Source organism: Esox lucius, chromosome 24 (assembly GCF_011004845.1).
Source record: "Esox lucius isolate fEsoLuc1 chromosome 24, fEsoLuc1.pri, whole genome shotgun sequence".
In the NCBI taxonomy this organism is placed as follows: domain Eukaryota; kingdom Metazoa; phylum Chordata; class Actinopteri; order Esociformes; family Esocidae; genus Esox; species Esox lucius.
This window is the reverse complement of record NC_047592.1, coordinates 13,485,895-13,507,597: the sequence shown is the minus strand read 5'-3', so window position 1 is coordinate 13,507,597 and position 21,703 is coordinate 13,485,895. Positions and strand designations below refer to the sequence as shown.

At 45.4% G+C, this 21,703-nt stretch overlaps 1 long non-coding RNA gene across 1 annotated transcript; it reads left to right on the top strand.

The window, feature by feature from the left end:
- Window positions 1-7,424: 7,424 nt before the first annotated feature.
- On the top strand, window positions 7,425-9,248 carry LOC117593915. The gene is made up of 3 exons (XR_004575370.1): window positions 7,425-7,549; window positions 8,330-8,526; window positions 8,708-9,248. It is a non-coding gene; the product is annotated as an uncharacterized LOC117593915 (long non-coding RNA).
- Window positions 9,249-21,703: the final 12,455 nt, after the last annotated feature.

Genomic DNA, 21,703 nt, shown 5'->3' with positions numbered 1-21,703 from the left:
GTGAGTGCAGATGGTGCATGTCCTAGTGTAGTTACGTACCATGTCTACCATAATTGGTTCCTCAACATCTGTGCTGGCCCTACATGGCCCAACCCGTGGGCTTCTGCAAATTTATCTCCCCGCATGGCTGGTGGAAGTATTACTCTACCGTCTGGCCCTCTCCAGAGCCCGCTCATCTCTGTTGCTCCTCTCTGTTGCCAAATTGTTTTCTCTTGTGTGGAAGCCCCCTTTTGATGTCTCACTAGCTCGTCTCTCTCAGAGCCTTCTCCCCCTTTTTTCTGAAACAGGACCCCGTTCATGACTTGACCTGTTTCAGAAACATCTAGAAAAAAAGGTTTTGTGTAGTCGGGTATGGCCAGATCAGCTGCGGTGGCTAGTTGTTGTTTCAGCAAAATGAAGGCCTGGTCGGCCGGGCAAGTCCAATTGAGAGTGGCTTTAAGTTCACGCATTCCCTGCTCCTTAACTAGCGCTCTAAGTGGCTCTGTGAGCCCTGAATAGTTTGGGATGTAATTGCGGCTGTACCCCGTGAGCCCCAGGAATGATAGCATTTCCTGAACAGTAGTGGGTTTAGGATGGTGGAGGATGGTTGTGCGGTGAGCTGAGGAAAGCCCCGCTCCTTTCTGCAAGATTACTCTGCCCAGAAAGGAGACCTGCGTCCTTACCAGCTGTAGCTTTTCTTTTGATACCTTGAACCCTTTCTCTGCCAGTCTGGTTAGGACCGTCATTGTAGCTTGGATGCAGGCGGCCACCGTCGCCCCTATGTGTGAAAGAAAAAATATCACGAAGTTCCTCTGCTAGTGGGAGACAGAAAAAAGCGTTAGCCAGGTCAATGCAGGTGAACCATTTTTACGTCTTACAGCTGTGTGAGTACCATACGTTTGGCGCCTGAGGGAGTGTCCAATCAGTACATTTGACCGCCCTTTTAACCATGGGCCCCAGGTCTTTTGCTTGGTGTTTAGGATGCAGGGCCAGCGACACATGCGGGACGGACTCCTCCGCCATCATGTACCACTGATCCTGCTCCTCTGTCAACTGTACATCTGCTGCCACCCCTTCAGGGCCTACATGTATGAATTTAGACCCGACCTGTAACGTGTCCCCACACACTACATCCCCAAACCCCTCTCTATACACTTCATCGCCCTGCCGATCATAAAATAGGGTTACATGTGGGGGGTCTGGCGGAGGAAAGTACGGCTCGAGGAGGGAGATCCACGGCCTCCACTTGAAGTCGATGTCCCGTCTGGTAACGTGACAGTTAGTCCATCTGGAGAACACAAGATATTAGCCCCCAGTTTTATCAACAAGTCTCTCCCCAATAAGTTCACTGGTGTGTTTGCCAACACCACATACGGATGGCTGAGGGCCTGTTTACCCAGTATCGTTTTAAGAGGAAATTTTACTGGCAAAGTCTGTCCCACTCCTTCAAACCCCACAACTTCCACTGTCTTGGAGGATAGTAGTCCTGTGACGGGAGGGGCGGTGATGGTGGAAAACGTGGCACCTGTGTCAACCAGAAAGGGGAAGTCCTTCCCGTCGACATTCAGGGACAGCATAGGGTCTGCCCTTCCCCCGCTGTCCCCTCCCCTCCCTGTAGACCGTCACGCCTGGTCCCACCCTCCCTCATAAGAGAGTGGGTATTGTCCAGGTGCACTAGGTGGTGGGACGGCGTGTGGGTTGGGAACTGGAGCTGCCCCCTGGTTTGGGTATCCTCTGCCCCTTGCAGTGTTCTGTGGGCACTCTCTGGACCAGTGGTTCGGGTCACCACACGTAAAGCAGGCTCCGTATGGGACTTGGGCTCCTGGAGCCCCTCTGCCTCTACCCCGCCCCCTCCTCCTACCATAACCTCCCCTCAGAGTCCCTGGTCGATAGGGCGCGGTGAATGCCCTCCGGCCACTGTGAGGTTGGGATGCCCATGTGGGAACAGGGTATAAATCGGGTGTGTCAGGTTCTCCTGAGCCTAGGGCTGCCATCTGTCTGTGTTTCTTTTTCCCTTCATTGAATCTCACTTTGGCTTCACCCAGCTGTAAGCGCAACAGGTTCTCCCTCAGTTCCCGTATCTGTTTGTCTTTCTCTGTCTCATCTTTTGCCCTCTGTAAATGATGTACTATGTGTCTTTCCCATACGTGTGATTCACTACCCGGCAAGTCAGGATTTGCCATCATTGCCTCTTTTATTTTCTCTGGAAGTCCCTCTAAGACCGCCCTTCTAAACCACTCCTGCTGCAGACCCCCCTTCCCCGGGTGGTGCCCTGTGTGTTTGGCCCATGTGTCCTTACATGCTTCTAGATACTGTCTAGGGTGTTGCTCTTTTTCCCAAGGTAACTTAGGCATCGGGGCCCCAGCGGGCAAGGGAAATCGTCCCCTCAGGGCCGTGGCTATGCGCCCGACCACCTGACTGAAAGGAGTGTCGTCAGGGCTCCGCCTAGTGGCGGCCCCTTTTTCTATCTCAGTCATAGCCTGGGCGGACACGACTCGGGCGGCTGCTGCCCTCCAGTCCCCCAGTGCCAACATTTGACCAGCTGTGAGTTTATCAAATTGTGACAACCATAGTCCACCTCCCTCTCCCATCGGGGGTAATTTATCTACCAGTGCCTGTACGTCTCCCAGCCCCAGTGGTTTATATCGCGGTTCTCCGCCTCCCACTCTAAAGAGAGGCAGCTGAAACCCAGCACAACCAGCTTCCCCTGCTTGTGACCGCGTAAACATTTTATTTTGTGTCTTTTGAATTGATTCTACTGCGTCATGAACGGTTTCACCTCCCCCCCAGCATCTGTCTCGCTCTCTGACTCCGCCTTCCTACTCAACTTCTCTCTTATCTTGCTTTCCTGTGAATTGAGTTATGGGCCTGCTGTTCTGTGTGTCTAAAGACAATATCCCCTTCTCTAAACATAACACTGGATATAATGGTGCCCGGTCTGTACCGAGTACAAGGTCATCTTCATATGCTGGGGGTTCTATCTCTCCTCCCTTTTCTCCTCCTTAATTTTCCCATGTCCAGTCAAGTGGCTCCTGGCTGTTACAGTCATGGATGTAGGAGCCTCTTTGTTCTGCATGCGTCTCTCCATTCCTCCACCCTCTCCTTGACTGTGGTGCAGCTGGAACCATCAGTGTCCAATATTCTTATTCTGAACCCAAGGCAGTCTCTCAAAGGTCTGGGCTTGGTTTGGCCTTAGAATGATCTGGGCCATCTGTGTGAGGTACCCCTTTATTGGACAAGGTGTATCAGGGTTGCAGGATTCAGGACTCCTACTCTGTAAGAAACAAAGATGGAATCTTGCACAACACAAAGTTAAAACTTTGACTGGAGAGTTTTAGCATTAACTTACTGAATTTAAAGTTGTGTTGATCAACAATTTTAAACCCCAATCTAATGGCTCTCTCTTATAAATGTCCTAAATTGGGAATTACTATTTTACCAATGTTTCATAAATGTTGCACTCATTTTCTTTACATTTAACACTGGCCAGTTGATTCTAATTTGACATGTCTTTGTCGTGTTTCATAATTTAGATGAGCTCAATTTTCATACAATTTCGTGTACACAGAATTCTCCAATTGGAATGGGAAAGCAATTGCCATTTTAATATTACAATATAGAACCTGATTTTGCTCTATTTTGATTTATTTTAACATTGGGAATCTACTTCCCTGAATTTCATTTGGTGTGTCTGTCATCTTTTGCACCTCTCTCCTAGAGTGTCTCTGTGTTCTGGATTGGGATGCTTAGAGTTACTCCCTACTTTCTGGGACGGCAGCAAAAAGCCGTCTTATCTATTTGACTCCTCTCACTATCCTTTAACTGGACTCATTGAAACTTAACCAACAGACCACCTTTACAATATTTTCAAACAATTGAATGAAACCACTTTAAAGAAAACTATGTTTACACAAATAATTACCCAAAACTTGACCAAAACCTTTGTCCACTGTTGAATACTTTCTCGTGGCACCTCTCCCACTAAATCTTTGTCTATCTGGCTATTTTCTTCATTAACCCTTCTTCCAATCTATCCAGACGTCCCTTTTCTAGAACTCGAGCAAATATCACTATCATCTACTGTCAATTTATCCACTATGCGCATCACTCCCAATGAGTCTCCTTTCACACACTTCCTTATAAACAGACTGGAATTCTCTTCCCTCACACACTCTCTTTCGCATACACATTCACACACACAGTCTACTGGTCCCCACCTGCTTCCAGGTCCACAGGACGTTACCATACAGGTCTTCTTACAACCCCACCCGTTCAGACCTCCAACCTCGTTGGAGCGGTATCCATGGTGTCCACACACAACATCTCAAACATTGACCTTCATCCCATTCACAAACAACTCAATTTTCTTAAAACACAATTTTCTCTTCTCCTGACTTCACCATGACAACAAACAGTTCAACACTTCTCTCAACAGTTCTCTCTCAAACTCCCCGTCCATTTCAACCTGACTTATGTTACTGTGAGTCCCAGACTCAGAATAATTAACAAATGATTAACGGGTACCTGACCCAACACTTTTGGGACTCAAACCCAGTTTTCTTATAAAGAATTTGGGGAGTTCCAAAACTCCCCGGGCCTCTAACCCAGCTGAACGGGTCCCTGACCCAACACTTTTGGGACTCAAACCCAGTTTTCTTACAAAGAATTTGGGGAGTTCCAAAACTCCCCGGGCCTCTAACCCAGCTGAACGGGTCCCTGACCCAACACTTTTGGGACTCAAACCCAGTTTTCTTATAAAGAATTTGGGGAGTTCCAAAACTCCCCGGGCCTCTAACCCAGCTGAACGGGTCCCTGACCCAACACTTTTGGGACTCAAACCCAGTTTTCTTACAAAGAATTTGGGGAGTTCCAAAACTCCCCGGGCCTCTAACCCAGCTGAACCTTTCACACAATAAGTACTTCGAGGTGCCCCTAAGTCCTCGGGCCTCTAACCCGACTGGTTGCCGAGACTCTAACTCGCAACTCTCCACCGTCCCCGTCGGGAAGTGGCGTAGGGTAGTCAACCCTAGAACGATTAACGGGCCTCTAACCCGACTTACAGTGAGACTCTAACTCACACACCGGTAACGGGCCTCTAACCCGACTTACAGTGAGACTCTAACTCACAGACCGTTCCTCTGACCCCCTGAATTTAAACCAGTCTCCCAATACGTTTTCCACAGGTCCACAATTTAGTTCATAGCCAATATGCAGATTTAGATATAACAGGCTCTGCTTACCTTTTTTATGATGCACCGGTGCTGGAACCTGTGAGTCCCGTGTAGTTCAACTGGACGGAGTCAAATTCCTTCTCCCTTTTTCCAATCCCGGACTGAGCCCCCAAATTGTTGAAGTCTAACACTTCCCCGAGTTGGTTTGTTGGAAAGGAGAATAAAACACCAGGAGTCAGGGCAAATACTGTATCATACGTCCAGTTATTACAGAAGCTTCTGGAGACACGTGTCGCCGCACAATGTCTAAGGATCAACAGTCAAAACATAATTTTTATACTTCTACTACGCCCAAAAAGATAGAGGCGTTAACTTACAAAGCAAGTGTGTCCTTGGCCCAATCCCAGTTCTATTCCTTATAGGATAACTGCAAGTACCCCTTGGCCCCCCTTGTGGTGTCTGTGTTGTCTGTCGACTATGTGTGTGTGTCTCTAACCTGTGTCCTGTTTCTCACAAAACAGGGTTTCCTATTCTCCTACTTGCTCCTTCAATTTCAGCTCATATTACAAACAATTAATATTCTGCTTCATTGGTTACAACAGCTTATAACAGTTCACTAACTAATACAATCAATACATCTACAATTGTTTAACCTTTCACTGATCCTTATACCAGACTGTTCTTTTAAACCGTCCTCCATGTCATCCTCAGGGCAGACCTCTGCCACCAGCATCCCAGCTACCAGACCTGGAACACCACATGGGCTGGACTTTGTTGGGCTAACAGGTTTGTTGACATTTATGGTGCGGTACTCTTTGAGCATATTAACATGGCATAAGCGGTGAGGGCGCCTTATGATGTAATTCGTTTCACTTATGCATTTTTCCACAGTGTATGGACCACAATAATGAGCTGACAAAGACGAACCTGGCACCGGTAACAACACTAGTACCTGATCTCCAGGGACAAACACACGTTTCACAGCCTTTTTGTCATACCTTATTTTCATCCGTTTCTGGGTGCTGGAAAGAGACTCCTTAGCTAGTTCACATGCTTTATGCAACCTTTCACAGGTCTTGGTCACATAGTCCAAAACATTACTCACTGTACTCTGCGTTGAACTCAGCATTTGTTCCTTTAACACAAGTAATGGTCCTCGCACTGTATGGCCGAATATGAGGTCGTTAGGGCTGAACCCCAGGGATTCCTGAGTTGCTTCCCTAATGGCAAACAGTACAAACGGAACCCCCTCGTCCCAGTCTGACTGTGTAGACAAACAATATTTCTTTAAAATGCCTTTCAGCGTTTGGTGCCATCTCTCTAAGGCTCCCTGACTTTCAGGGTGGTAGGCACTGGACTTGTGTTTTTGCCAAGGACCTCAACACTGACGCAAACAAAGAGGATGTGAAATTGGACCCCTGGTCTGACTGTAACACCCTAGGCAATCCGAACGTGGTAAAGAACTTAATGAGTACCTTAATCACTGCTTTTGCTGTAATCTTCCGGAGAGGGATAGCCTCTGGGTACCTGGTTGCACAACACATGATAGTCAGCAGAAACTGGTTTCCTGCTCTAGTTTTTGGGAGCCGGCCAACACAGTCTATGATTATCCTGTCAAACGGTTCCCCCACCACCGGTATGGGATGTAGCGGCGCACGGGGAACCCTCTGGTTAGGCTTTCCTGCTAGCTGACATGTCTTGCATGCATTGCAATGCTTAATCACATCTGATTTCAGACCAGGCCAGAAGAAGTGCCTGAGGACACGGTCGTATGTTTTTCTGATGCCCAGGTGCCCTGCCCACGTATAATTGTGAGCCAGTGACAACACCTGCTGACGGAACGGTGTGGGTAAAACAACCTGGTAAACACATTCACTGTCACTATCAGTAGTGCTAGTAGTCCATTTTCTTAGCAACAGTCCGTTCTCAAAACCATACGCGGCATTGGACCCACTACTAGTACTTTTGCCTACCGCGTCAAAACACTTTTGAAGGCTCTTGTCGTTTTGTTGACACGTAATTACTTTGGACGCTGTGATAGTGTCCACTAAGCCACTTAACTCTAACTCACTTCCCTTAGGTTTACTCTCAAGTGTGGGTGGAGGAGACTGCTCTCCTTTCGGCAACTGAACCGGGACTCTAACAGGTTCGTACAATGACGATACATCTAACATATCATCCATTTTCTTTGCCTGCGCGCGGGTCACAACACATGCAGGGAACACAGATTTATTTGTCTCTGGCTCAGTATAGGCGGGATCGGGTTTCTCTAAAACCTCCAGAACTGGGATGACCTTGCCCCCAGCTATGTCGTTGCCCAACAAAAATGACACCCCGTCAACTGGCAACTTTTGGACCACCCCTACACGGAACCGGCCAGACACAACAGACGACGACAGGTAAACCCAGTGCAATGGGACTGATATTGTACCCATTTCAACCCCTGACAATAACACATGTGACCCACAATAAGACTTCTCAGACCAAGGTAAGACTGTAGACACAATGACAGACTGAGCTGCCCCTGTATCACGTAACACAGTTATTGGTTGTTGGCTTGTTCTTTCCACATTCAGGGAAACCCAACCCTCAGTAATAAAAGGGCTGTACACAGCACCGGGCTCTTTTGAACACACAAAACCAACGCTCTTAGGTGGAGACGGAGGAGTTTTGGACTTAGCCTTTAGCACTGGACACTCGGCTATCAGGTGACCTGGGCGATGACAATAGAAACAAACCCTCTCAGTCCTACTAAGAGACGGGGCAGAGGAACCTGTGGAACCACGAGGGGTCCTGGACACCTGTGACATACCAGACCTGGTCTCTGGATTAGGTGGGCCAAACACTGTTTTGTGTGTCAGAGCATATTCATCAGCCATTACAGCTGCTTGTTTTAATGTGGCTACTTTCTGTTCATTTAGGTGTACTACGATCCTATCTGGCAGGTGGTTTTTGAAGTCTTCTAGCAGTATCATTTCTCTAATGGCAGCGTAGGTGGAGACTTTACTAGCTGCACACCAGCGATCAAACAGGGTCTCTTTCTCCCTAGCAAACTCCATAAATGTTTTGCCAGTGCCTTTTTTATAGTGACGGAAGCGCTGCCTATACGCCTCCGGCACCAGCTCATACGCCCTCAACACAGCAGCTTTCACCACCTCATAATCCCCGCTCTCTTCCAGGGACAGAGACGCCACCACCTCCTGTGCCTTCCCTGTCAGCCTACACTGGAGCAGCAAAGGCCAGACCTCCTTAGGCCAGCGAAGAGCCCCTGCTACTCTCTCAAAAGCGGAGAAGTAGGAATCCACTTCTGCTTCTCTGAATGGAGGAACGACAGCTATGTTTCTCCCAACATCAAAAGGCCCCTCTCTTCCCACTGGTGAGGAGGGAGCTACTCCAGCAGCCAGCTCAAGCTGCCGTATCTGTATTTTAGTCTCCGTTTCTGTTTGCAGTTCCATCCTTCTGATTTCTCTGCTGGTCTCCACCTCCAGCTTCTGGATATCTAACTTTCTCAGTGCTAAGTCATAATCCTGATTTTGTTTCTCTGTTTTGTCTCTTAGGTCAGCTTCAAGGCGGGCCAGCCGAAGCCTATGTCTAGCGGTCTCCCCCGAGCCCTCAGGCTCAAAAGGAGATGGCTCGAACTTGGGTAGGGTCAAAGGCACCCGTGTCGCCACCCCCACACCGCCCTCCGGCCGTGCAGGCGAGAGACCTGTCAGCACCTCATGCCCTTCCCCAGCTTCCTCAGCTGCCTCTTGCTCCTCAACCTCTTCCTCCTCGACCTCCTCATCCTGTGAGGGAACTATACCTTGAGACAATAAATGCAGTGAAATGACTGCAACTATTTCTGCCTTGAGTGAGTGCTTGGAGACTGGGATGTTATAGTGAGCTGCTACCGCTAACAAGTCTGTTTTAGTGAGCTGTGACAAACCCTCAAGAGTAGGGTCCGCAATAAAAAGGTCCACCGCCACAGACGCCATCTTACACGGCACCGAGAACACACCACTACGGCACTAACAGGGAAACCCTGGTAACAAACCAAAGACACTAAACAACCAGGAACGCGTATACAAAACACCAAAGCCAGAACTAGTCCCTACTCACACTCATACACCACAGTCGCTGACCACAGGTACGCCCGAGCAGCGGGCGCAGATCTCGGTAGAACCTCCACTTGTTACGTTCTGTCCTCCCCAGGAGGGGAGTGGGAGCCACACCACTGCACAAGGACGCCCTGCAGCCAAAAGGGTATGGGGTCGTAGTGCGAGTAAGGACACAACACACAGAAGTACCGTATAACGCAGGCTTTTATTTAGCCACGGAAATAATATCAGGGAGATGAGAACTGGCGGTGCCAAATCAAAGAAAGAAACAAACAGCCTCCCACCCCCTTACCTGTCCTAGCTCCCACCCAAAACACAGAAGCTGATCTGGCACACTGTCAGGGCGCCCTACCCAAACTTAAAGTAGGTGGCCCAGCCAGGTGTAACTAGTGTGCCTAGACAGGGGAGTTACCCTACGTGCAGGGATGTAGACTCCGGAGCAGGGCTAAACTACTCCTCACTCCCTGTAGAAACAAGAGGAAATAACAGTGTTAGACAATGTACCAGTTGTACAAACAAAGTTCAACCACACACACACACAGCTCTCACTCCAAACCACGCAAAACCACTTCACAACTAACCAGAAACCACATACACAACCTTACGCATGGAGAGTGAGAGAGAGAATGACCAAAAACCAGAAGTACATATACTGCTCAGAAATGCATGATGGGACAGATGGTGAGTGGAAACAGCTGAACCGGGTAACGGGGTAGGCGGAGTCATTGATGAGCTTGATTGAAGAATATTGTCACCTGTACTGAGAAGACACATACACAGAACACTACAGGGACTTTGAACAGGGGACGTAACACAGAGAATGTACTGTTGATTAAAATGTTAACTTTGAAATTACATTGTGGGTTTAAATTTGGAGCTTGTAACTCAAGGACAATGGTGACACCAGAATAAAAATATTCATGATTCTGAAGCTGAAAATACTGAATTATTTTAGACAATTATGCTTAACATTCTGGTAACATAAGACGTTTGGCATTATCAGGACCCACAAATATTGCCTCATTGCATTATTATACATTATAAACAACATTGAATAGTAGTTTAATGTAGTACTGACACACAGTAATTATTATTTTGGGTGAACTATTCACTATACATATTGTCACTATCCACGATACGTATTTTAGCATTTTTGTATTGCGATATATTGTGGCACAATATATTGTTACACACCCCTAACAGCTTTGTTAAACCACCATAGAACGAACCCATGTTATACTGTACAAAAGATGAATAGGTACTCACTTGCAGTTTCAGTGAAAGACTTTTAAGTTCCTGAAGCACATCTCTCATGGTGGCTAGGTCTGTAACAAAGCCTGTGCTGGTCAGTCTGTTCAGCATCCCAGTGTACTTCTTTCTGTCAGCATCAGTGTACGTGCGGTCTTTGGATGCTGCTCTCATCTGCTGTGCAAGAGCTGGGAAATGTAACTGCTGGCAACCCAGATAACTAATGCCAAATGCACTGCTTTCATCTACTGTAATACTAAGGAGACCCGTTGTTCTTTATTTTAGATATCACAGTTTTTTTCCCATCTTAACAGCCACATGTTCTATCATGTTAATACAGGCGTGATCGGACCTGTGCAATTGGCCCATTTTTGCACCATTTGTTTCCTGCAAAGAAACCAAGCAGCTCATTTTTGTAAATGCCAGCCTCTCCTTTGCCACAAAATATGCAGTTCTTAAAGCATTGGCAGTTTCTTCAAATAGAGAAGCAGTAACTGTTGCAGCCATGTTCGGAAGGACTTCTTTCTCTCTGTTTCTCTATACATAAAGCTTTTTGATGGGCTAAACTGTCTATGTTTATAGATCTTGCGCATAGCCCGAATATTAGATCCTCCCACACCACCACTAATCCACTCCTCTGCCATCTGAACACCTTTCGGTGTTGTAAATAGTTGCTTTGCCTCCTTGCAGGCTGTGCATCCTAATTTGTTATCTTTCACGAATAACCAAGGATACTGATCCGACCATTGTTTAAACTGGGCTGGGCTGAGCTGGGCCATACGTGGCTGGGTTGGGCTGTGCTTGGCTGCACTGCGCTGAGCTGAGCTGGGCTTGGCTGCACTGCGCTGAGCTGAGCTGGGCTTGGCTGCACTGAGCTGGGCTGGGCTGCGCTGCACTGAGCTGGGCTTGGCTGTGCTTGGCTGCACTGCGTTGTGCTTGGCTGCACTGGGCTGGGCTGGTCTGTCCTTGGCTGCACTGCACTGTGCTGAGCTTGGCTGCGCTTTGCTGGGCTTGGCTGCGCTGTGCTGGGCTGTGCTTGGCGGCGCTGCGCTGGGCTGTGCTTGGCTGGGGTGCACTGAGCTGGGCTGGGCTTGGCTGCACTGAGCTGGGCTGGGCTTGGCTGCACTGAGCTGGGCTGGGCTGGGCTTGGCTGCGCTAAGCTGGGCTGGGCTGGGCTTGGCTGCGCTAAGCTGGGCTTGGCTGTGATTGGCTGCGCTGGGCTGTGATGCGCTGTGCTTGGCTGCACGGTGCTGTGCTGAGCTCTGCTGTACTTGGCTGGGCGGGGGATTGCTTGACTGGCCTAAGCTGAGCTGGATTTGGCTGGGCTGGGCTGCTGTGAGCTGGCCTTTTTAACTGTATTCTATAGTGCAACATATTGTTTTAATTACTATTATGGTAAAACATTTGGCTATATTAAATTAATTTTAATGAAGACACATGTGAACAATTGACCAATATATCTACAATTTTACCCAACAACAGCCATGGTATAAAAAGGCAAAAAATTTACCCTTGAAAAATTGTCGGTGATCTTTCTTTTTCCTCTTTTTCTCTCCATGATGCAGGATTCTAAATTAAGAAAAATAATATTAGCTTCCTAGATAGCTTACCAAGCGCTCATGTACACTCGTTCATGCTCAAATTACATTCACTTTAATCAACTCACAGACTTGAATTAAGTCCTCGTTATCTTTCGTAATCACTGACTGGACCATTAGGTTGTTATGCTTGCTAGCTTTGAATAACTAGTCTAACTGCTATATGTCTGCTGTTAGCTGGCAGATTATTTGGCTTCATACCTATGCTTCATACACATACAGCAAGAATTAACGTTGGCAAACGCACTCTTCTAATCATTACGTTTTGTTACACTGGATATCACAGTTAGTTAATGCAACTTTTGATATAGGAACTCCAAATAGTTTTTGCCGCGTTCAACAATAACATATATGTGTCTGCGCTGTAGACTGCATACTGTATGCGCCGGAGGACCACAACAACAATCTGTGATGCTAAAAGCTGCCCTGATTGCTGCCCAATCGCGCTGGGAAAAACCCCCCAAAATCTAAAAATAATTTCTTATAGGGGGTCCCTAATGACTTATGGGGGGTCCGGGACCCCCCCAGACCCCCCTCATTTCGAACCCTGTGCAGATGGATTCTGAACTTCTTGACGGGCAGACCCCAGGTGGTGTGGATGGGCAAGGCCACCTCCTCCTCACTGACTCTCAGTACTGGTTCCCCCAGGGCTGTGTGTTGAGCCCGCTCCTGTTCTCTCTCTTCACCCACGACTCCAACACCATCATTAAGTTTGCTGACAACACCACCATCATAGGCCTGATATCTGACAACGGTGAGTCAGCCTATAGAGACGAAGTAAGGTCACTGACTTTGTGGTGTCAGGAAAACAACCTCCAGCTCAATATCAGCAAAACGAAGGAGATGATTTTTGATCACCGGAAGCAGTGGCAGGGAGACCACGCCCCCATACACATCAATGGGTCTGCAGTAGAGTTCACAACATCAGGTTCCCCGGGGTCAACATCCATGATGACTTGACCTGGTCTCATCACTCTAACGTTGTGGTAAAGGAGGCCAGGAAACGGCTCTTCTTCCTACGCCGATTAAGGAGATTCCAGGATCCTCACCAACTTCTACAGATGCACTATCGAGAGTATCCTGACCGGCTTTAATCACCCACTTCAGAGGGTGATTAAAACAGCAGAGAGCATCACAAGGTCTGACCGGCCAACCCTGCAAGATCTCTACACAGAGAGGTGTAGGAGGAGGAGCAAACAGATCCACTACAGATCCCAGCCACCCATGTCACGGACTGTTTACCAAGCTACCGTCAGGAAGAAGATACAGGAATATTCAGTCCAAAACAAAGAGGCTACAGGACAGCTTCTTTCCACAGGCTGTAAGGCTGCTCAATTCAGGAACTCCTCTTTCCATAAATTACAAAGTCACCGGACATGCATGTCATTCCGGAAGTCCCGCCCTAACACACATCATACAGGAAGTCCATACATCACACCTGAAGTCCCACCCACCAAACCGGATGTCCCGCCCACCTGTCAAATCAATCTGGAAGCCCCGCCCACCAGGGGGTCATAAATCACATTATACCCTACATTTACTACTAATCACATTCAAACACGTTAAAAAGAAGTACACACCTGTCATCATTTAAAGTGACTCTGATTAATCACAAATAAAGTTCAGCTTTTCTAGAAGGATTTTCCTGATATTTTCTTAGTTGCATCTCAGAGCAAAAGCCATGGTCCGCAGAGAGCTTCCAAAGTATCAGAGGGATCTCATTGTTGAAAGATATCAGTCAGGAGAAGGGTAGAACATAATTTCCAAAGCATTAGATATACCATGGAACACAGTGAAGACAGTAATCATCAAGTGGAGAAAATATAGCACAACAGAGACATTACCGAGAACTGGACGAACTTGACGTCCCTCCAAAATAGATGAACTGGGGCCTTAGTCAGGGTGGAGGGAATTATGAACAGTTCCAAATTCCAGGCAATTTTGGCAACTTCAGGCGTCCGTTAGAACGATAAAGAGGAAGTTCACCTTTCAGCACAACAAAGAACCAAAGCACACATCCAAATCCATAAAAGCATGGCTTCACCAGAAGGTGATTAACGTTTTGGAATGGCCCAGCCAGAGCCCAGACCTGAATCCAATTGAACATCTGTGGGATGATCTGAAGAGGGCTGTGCACAGGAGATGTCCTCGCATTCTGACTGATTTGGAGCACTTTTGCAAAGAAGAGTGGGCAAATATTGCTATGTAAAGATGTGCCATGCTAATAGTCTCCTACCCAAAAAGAGTGCTGTAATAAAATCAAAAGGTGCTAATACAAAGTATTAGTTATAGTGTGTGCACGCTTATGCAACCAGGTTATTGTGAGTTTAAAAAAAAAAAAATCCTAGTTTGTTTTTCAATTGAATTGTTCACGTTATAGGTCACATTAAAGGTGGAAAAAGTTCTGGCATGATTTCTTTGTCTCATTCTTTTACATCATAAGAACCTGGCATTTTAACAGGGGCGTGTAGACTATTTATATCCACTGTACACCGACCAGCCATAACATTATGACCACAGACAGGTGAAGTGAATAACACTGATCTCGTTATCACGGCACCTGTCAGTGGTTGGGACATATTAGGCAGCAAGTGAACATTCTGTCCTCAAGGTTTATGTATTAGAAGTGAAAATGGGAAGCGTAAGGATCTGAGCAGGTTTGACAAGGGCCAAATTGTGATGGCTAGATGACTAGGTCAGAGCATCTCCAAAACGACAGCCCTTATGGGGTGTTCCCGATCTGCAGTGGCCAGTACCTATCAAAAGTGGTCCAAGAAAGGAAAAACGGTAAACCAGCGACACGGTCATGGACAGCCAAGGGTCATTGATGCACTTCAGGAGCGATCCAACAGACGAGCTACTGTTGCTCAAACTGCTGAAAAAGTTAATGCTGGTACTGATAGAAAGGTGTCAGAACACAGTGGATTGCAGTTTGTTGTGTATGTGCCTACAATGGGCACATGAGCATCAGAACTGGACTACAGAGCAATGGAAGAAGGTGGCCTGGTCTGATGAATCACGTTTCCTTTTACATCATATGGATGGCCGGGTACGTGTCCGTCGCTTACCTGGAGAACACATGGCACCAGGATGCATTATGGGAAGAAGGCAAGCCGGCGGAGGCAGTGTGATACTTTGGGCAATATTCTGCTGGGAAATCTTGGATCCTGACATTCATTTGCATGTTACTTTGACACGTACCACCTACCTAAGCTTTGTTGCAGATCATGTGCACCCTTCCATGACAACGGTATTCCCTGATTTCATTGGCCTCTTTCCGCAGAATAACGCGACCTGCCACAATGCAAAAATGGTTCAGGAATGGTTTGAGGAACACAACAACAAGTTCAAGGTGAATTGGCCTCAAAATTCCTCTGATTTCAATCCAATCGAGCATCTGTGAGATGTGCTGGACAAACAGGTCTGATCCATAGATTGCAACTTACAGGACTTAAAGGATCTGCTGCTAATGTATTGGTGCCAGATGCCACAGCACACCTTCAGAGGTCTAGTGGAGTCCAAGCCTCGACGGGTCAGGGCTGTATTGGTGGCAAAAGGGGGACCTACATAATATTAGGCAGGTGGTCATAATGTTATGGCTGATCAGTGTAATGCACAATTATGATCATCATTGAGATGATGCTCCTGTCAGCTTTATGCGGGTAGCATGCTTCTTACTGTTTGCATGGCTGCGAAGTGCTCCCTCTTCCATAGTTGATAGATCGATAGTAGTTTTACAAACTTTACATTTAACTTTACTGTCATCTACTTTTAAAACCCAGTCTTTGAGGTCATCATTATGTAGCCAATTCTCTTGAAATGTAACTTTTCCTGGCATGTTTGCCTTCGTTAAAAATGAAAAATGATGTAGCCTAACCATAACAATATGCAATGCAGGAAATGTGTGAAATAACCCGATAAAGAAGAATACTGCATGGAAAATATATTTTCATAAATGGCAACTAAAATAAAAAAATGATACAAAATTCCTTGATATTCCATGACTTGGACCAAAAAATTATAAAATCCCTTGACAGTCCATGTCTGAAATATACTTTTTAAAATCACATGATATTCCAGAAATTCCATGACCAGCGGGAACCATGCCAACTATGTGACAATAAATAGCTTCATATGATCACTATCCTTAAATAACAGATATCGTGAGTGTTACACACACCTCCCAGAGGAGGGAGCGCAAAACCCCGCTACAAATAAAGCACCCTAGAGCTTGACAGAATGGGTATGGGGTCGTGGGTGCGAGTATGGATGACAGAGACAGGACTACCGTTTTCAGGACTATTTCATTAATGTAACTGTAATTCAGCAAAGAACATAAAGGTAAACCCAAACCCTCTAAACCTACCTTACCTGTCAAACCAAGATCTCTAACCAAAATACAGGGGGTGGTCCGCCCAGGTCTTTCCAAGTGGTTTTAGACAGAGTAAAGCTATGGGAGGTGTATGCCCCAGGGCCTCTTGCCTAAAGCACAGTAGCTTTCCCCTTCCCCCTGGAAAAAAATGAAAAAGATTTTAACACAAATATTGCTACAACACACAATGCACTTAAAGTTGAACACAGACACTTGCCACAATACACTTAATCACAAATGTTCTTTCTACCTCATATACAGCAAGACAGACCGAAAGCAACAGCAGGTGTGACTCCTGTGAGATACCAGAATTGTGGCTTATATGCAGGCTAAACCAGCTGTAACCACTGACGAGCGGGCATAGGGGCTCTCCAATCAGCCCAAAACCGACCAATCAGCTGCAACTGGCGATCAGGAAGCCAATTAGCCTGCAACCACCACATAGAACACCAAGGGACAAAAACACACAAGAACACAGAGCAAAAGAAAGCCCTGGGGACGTAACAGTGAGTCACATTTCCTAAATCATTGCCATAATCTCATAAATTCTGCCAGGGTATCCAAATTTATAGGCACAACTGTAAGCCTAGATGATTGACAAACCTTTCGACCTCTCCTTGTCCCTCCAGCTGTTTTAAAGGATGTTATGTATAGAAATTGGCTAATCTTTCCGAATTCAGGAAAGCTTTATTTTGCAACACATTACTTCCCTTCTTTGCATTTAATGCCACTGGGAGGATGGAGATACAGTCTTGGTCTATAGCCTCAATAAGACTACTTGTCTCTAGGGTGTGCTACTGACATGTGTTTCCTGTTCTATCTGGCCTTTTGTTCTATGGCATCAGTTGTGTTAACTTTCAGTTTAGCAAACTTTTTATTTCAGCTCACTTTAAAATGCTGTTTGGAGAGCAGCAAACGTGTTAAAAAGGTACTCAAGACATTATCTCCTTAGCTTACTGGTTCCCAAACTAAGGACCGCATGTGTTGTTGGGGGCTTGCCAAGATCAATTAAAAGATAAACTATTACGAAATCATTACACAATCTACAAAAAATAGCTCACAGATCAAACTGGCCATTTTACAACAGTTTAATAGATAAATATAAAATAAAATACTAAATAAAAAAACTAAATTGTTTTCAGATACTTCAACTCAGGTCTGGTGGAACTGAGACCCTAACCCCTCCAACAGCCAGAAAAGTCTACCAAGGAGTCAGATCATTACGACAGCTTTCACGTCTTGTGCATCCAAACAACAAGTCGCAACTAAATGACAGGTAATGTATTTAAGGGGGAGAAGTGTGTGGACAACAATGCACTCTGCCTAGCGACCGAGAATCATGGCTAGTAAGTTCCAGTAATCCTGCCATTTCCAAAATATTTTACAGTTTTTTTGGATTGCTTACACACTAAAATTAAAAGTAGTACACTATTAGCAAAACCTTACACTCAAGAAGCAAAACATCAGCCCATATTTGCACAACTATAAGCACAATGTCAACTTCACACTTGTTGCAAAACTCTACAGACAGTGATTTGCAAAACACTAAACACACTTAACATACATTACACACAAACATCTGTCATGAAGTCACTTCCTTGCAATACCAAAGCACTGACTGTCAAATGACCACACCGTCTAACCAATTGGTTAAACACAGTCATCAGGTGTGCAAACACTTGTTTGCTTAATTGAAGACACACCAATCAGGTGTATAAGCACTATAAAAAGCAGCAGGTGAGTTCATCAGTCTTCAAGCACAATGGAAAGAGTCAGAGAAATAGTAAGACGAGGAGGAGGAGGAGGAGGAGGAGGAGGAGGAGGAGGAGGAGGAGGAGGAGGAGGAGGAGGAGGAATCAACAGAGGAAGAGATGGAGGCCATGCTGGATGTAGAGGTAGAGGAAGAGGAAGACAAGAAGGTGCTCAAAGAGGACCGAATCTGACAAATGAGATCCGTGCAACACTGGTTGACCACGTTGTCAACCACGGCCTGACGCTGAGGGAGGCTGGACTGCGAGTACAGCCAAATCTAAGCCGATACACAGTGGCAAGTGTGATAAGAACATTTCGACTGGAAAATAGGTATTGTATGAATATCATCATATCATAAACATCTGCACGGTTCCAGTAACTGCTTACAGTTCTCTGTTTTATGCACTATCAGCACTTCTGTTACCTTTTCCTGTGAAATTACTGTACTATTGTATACTGGTTTTTTTTTTCTACATAGGATTGAGGGTCAGGAACGACAAGGGGGAAGGCCTCCTATGTTCACAGAGCAGCAAGAGAGGGAGATAGTAAACATGGTTTTGGCCAACAATGCTATAACACTCAATCAGCTCCGAACTAACATTGTCAATAACCACGCCAGTTTCAACAATATCCATCAGGTCTCAACACCAACACTGGCACGCATCCTAAATAAAAACCGTATTCAAATGAAGCAAATTTATCGAGTGCCTTTCGAGCGCAATTCCGAAAGGGTGAAACGACTGCGGCATGATTATGCAGAGGTATGTATTCACTTTAGCAGTGTGATCTTGCATACTGTCTCAATCTTTTACTGTACTGTAATATGTATACTACATCTACACTGAACTACACAATTTTTCCTGACACTGATCTTCAGAGAGTTTTACGAATGGATGGAGAGGAGATCCAGCATGAGTTCATTTACATAGATGAGGCTGGGTTCAACCTGACGAGAACACGAAGGAGGGGAAGAAACATCATTGGCCACAGGGCTATAGTCAATGTCCCAGGGCAACGTGGGGGTAATATAACACTCTGTGCAGCCATTACACAGAATGGGGTCCTCCACCGCCATGCCCATATGGGCCCTTACAACACAGCACTCATACTTACATTCTTGGACCAATTGCACAACATAACAGCAGCAAATCAAATCAATATATGCAATACATTGTTGTCTGGGACAATGTGTCTTTCCACCGCTCTGCTCTGGTTCAGAACTGGTTTCAGCAACATCCACATTTCACCGTCCTATATCTTCCACCATACTCTCCATTCCTCAACCCTATAGAAGAGTTCTTCTCGGCATGGCGGTGGAAGGTATATGATCTCCGTCTCCAGGCTGAGGTACTCCTCATCCAAACCATGGAGGAGGCCTGTGACCAGATGGAGGTAGCAGCAATGCAAGGATGGATTCGTCATTCAAGACGTTTCTTTCCAAGGTGTCTTGCTAATGACAACATTGCCTGCGATGTTGATGAAATTCTCTGGCCAGATCCAGCTAGGCGAAGAGACAAACATCTATTGGATAACAGACCTGACAACCTGTAAATATTATCTCTTCATCTTCATACAGTGATATTTATTTGGCACTTCTTTTTCAAAATGTTTTCAAGTTATACAAACATTGTTCCTTATAATTTGAACTATGTTCTCTATTCTCATGTCAAACCTGTAACGACTCGTCATGGTGTAGTGTTGGAGGGAACCAGGCGCAGGCAGATATCACGTTCGTTGGTTTTATTAAAACAACAAACAATCCGGGATGTGTTTGTGAGGTATGGGAACTGAGGAACAATGGCACGGTGGCGCTGCTGCTCACCGCACCATGACAAAACCAAATAGGAAAAAAGTGTAATCTTTTAAATCTTGCAACTACTTTTACAGTAATATTTGCTACTTCAGCTAAATTTGTATATCAGAAAATAAACATTTTCGATTTAACACATTGTATAACAATTTGCAGCTGACAATAAATTATATTCTCATTATAACTTCAGATAAAACCAAAAATAAACAGTCACAGACAAGCGCAGCACCTGTCCATTGAGAAAAGATTTTGTGGATCTTAATGTTTCCTCATAAACCTAGTCTATTGACCAACAATGTCATTATGTTTACAGTTGCAACAATTATTTATCTTTGACCCCAACCAATGTATTTCAGTAGATGAAATATAAATGACTTACAATTCCAACCTGACTGAGGATAATATGGGACTTTATTTAGTTGCAATGTTAAAGCAAAACACAGCATTCCCCAGGTGGAGGCATTCATTTCAGCAGTAATAAATTCCTTAATGTTTTTGACAAAGATGTCATGATAATGTTTTTGTTTTTTTATCACAGATTCCTTCCTAAATAAGAATTTAGATATTGGGAAAGTTAATCCTAAGATTGTCCACAAAATTGCCAGGACCATTTATAATTCGGGACATTCAATTTTTTAATCCTGTATCCAACAACACAGTCACTACAACAGTGATGACCTGTAAACGTTAAGGAATTTATTCCAGCTAAACAACGGAAGGAGCTACTTCCTGTGTTTGGCTTCCAACATTAAACTCCCGCTGGCTGTGTGTCAAATTCACTAAAAGTATCAGTAAAAAAGCCTCCCTCAGAAAATCTAAACCTTGACCAAGCATGTGTAAAAGGAAGAAGAGAGGGATGTTCTTAAGAGCCTATTTAGACTTTTAACTATCTAGTTTTATCTAGAAGAAAAATTGTGGCCAGCATTGTGTCAGAGACGCGTGTTTTCATGGTGACGCGGGTAGAAATCCGTCACACATTAACTTTCCGAGGTTACATGGTACATTTTCCTGACAGATACTCACCGCCTCTACTGAGGTATGACAATGTCACTCTCAGTGTGTGGTGGAGTGGAATGATCTGTGACGTATGAAGCCTGGTCCTACTCCATGTACAAACAAAATCAAATACAAAATATCCTGTTGTTGGGAAGCAACTGAATAAATCTTACACTGGTGTCTGACAACTTTGACTATCACCAGCAAAAGCACTTGTTTAATGGGGAGGGGCGTATTAGTTACTGGGTAAACATCATGGTTAGTGAGTATATACACCTGCAAGAACAGGAGGCCAAAGCTCTGAGGGCACACCTGCTGTCGTTGGCCTTACCGCAAACCTCTGGTCCATCAAAACGTTTCTTGTTTGGTAGTGCGAATGGAAAATACAATTTACATGTTATGTAAATGTTATTTAAATGCGTTTGTCATCAGGACAAGGGTTTTAGTCGAAACAGACTCTTTAAGTCCTCAACAATATTTACACCACATCTGGAGATCACGTTCGAGGTCTTTAGAAAACCTGATGAATGTAATTTTTTTTGTAATTAAGGGGTACATCTACAGTATCTATCCAGTGTGCTTCCTGTTTAACACTGTCCTTGTAGCGGTCTTGCGATGGTGATTGTTTTATCTTCCCTCCATTTAATGGGAAGCATTCAGTTAAGCTTATTATGTTCTTG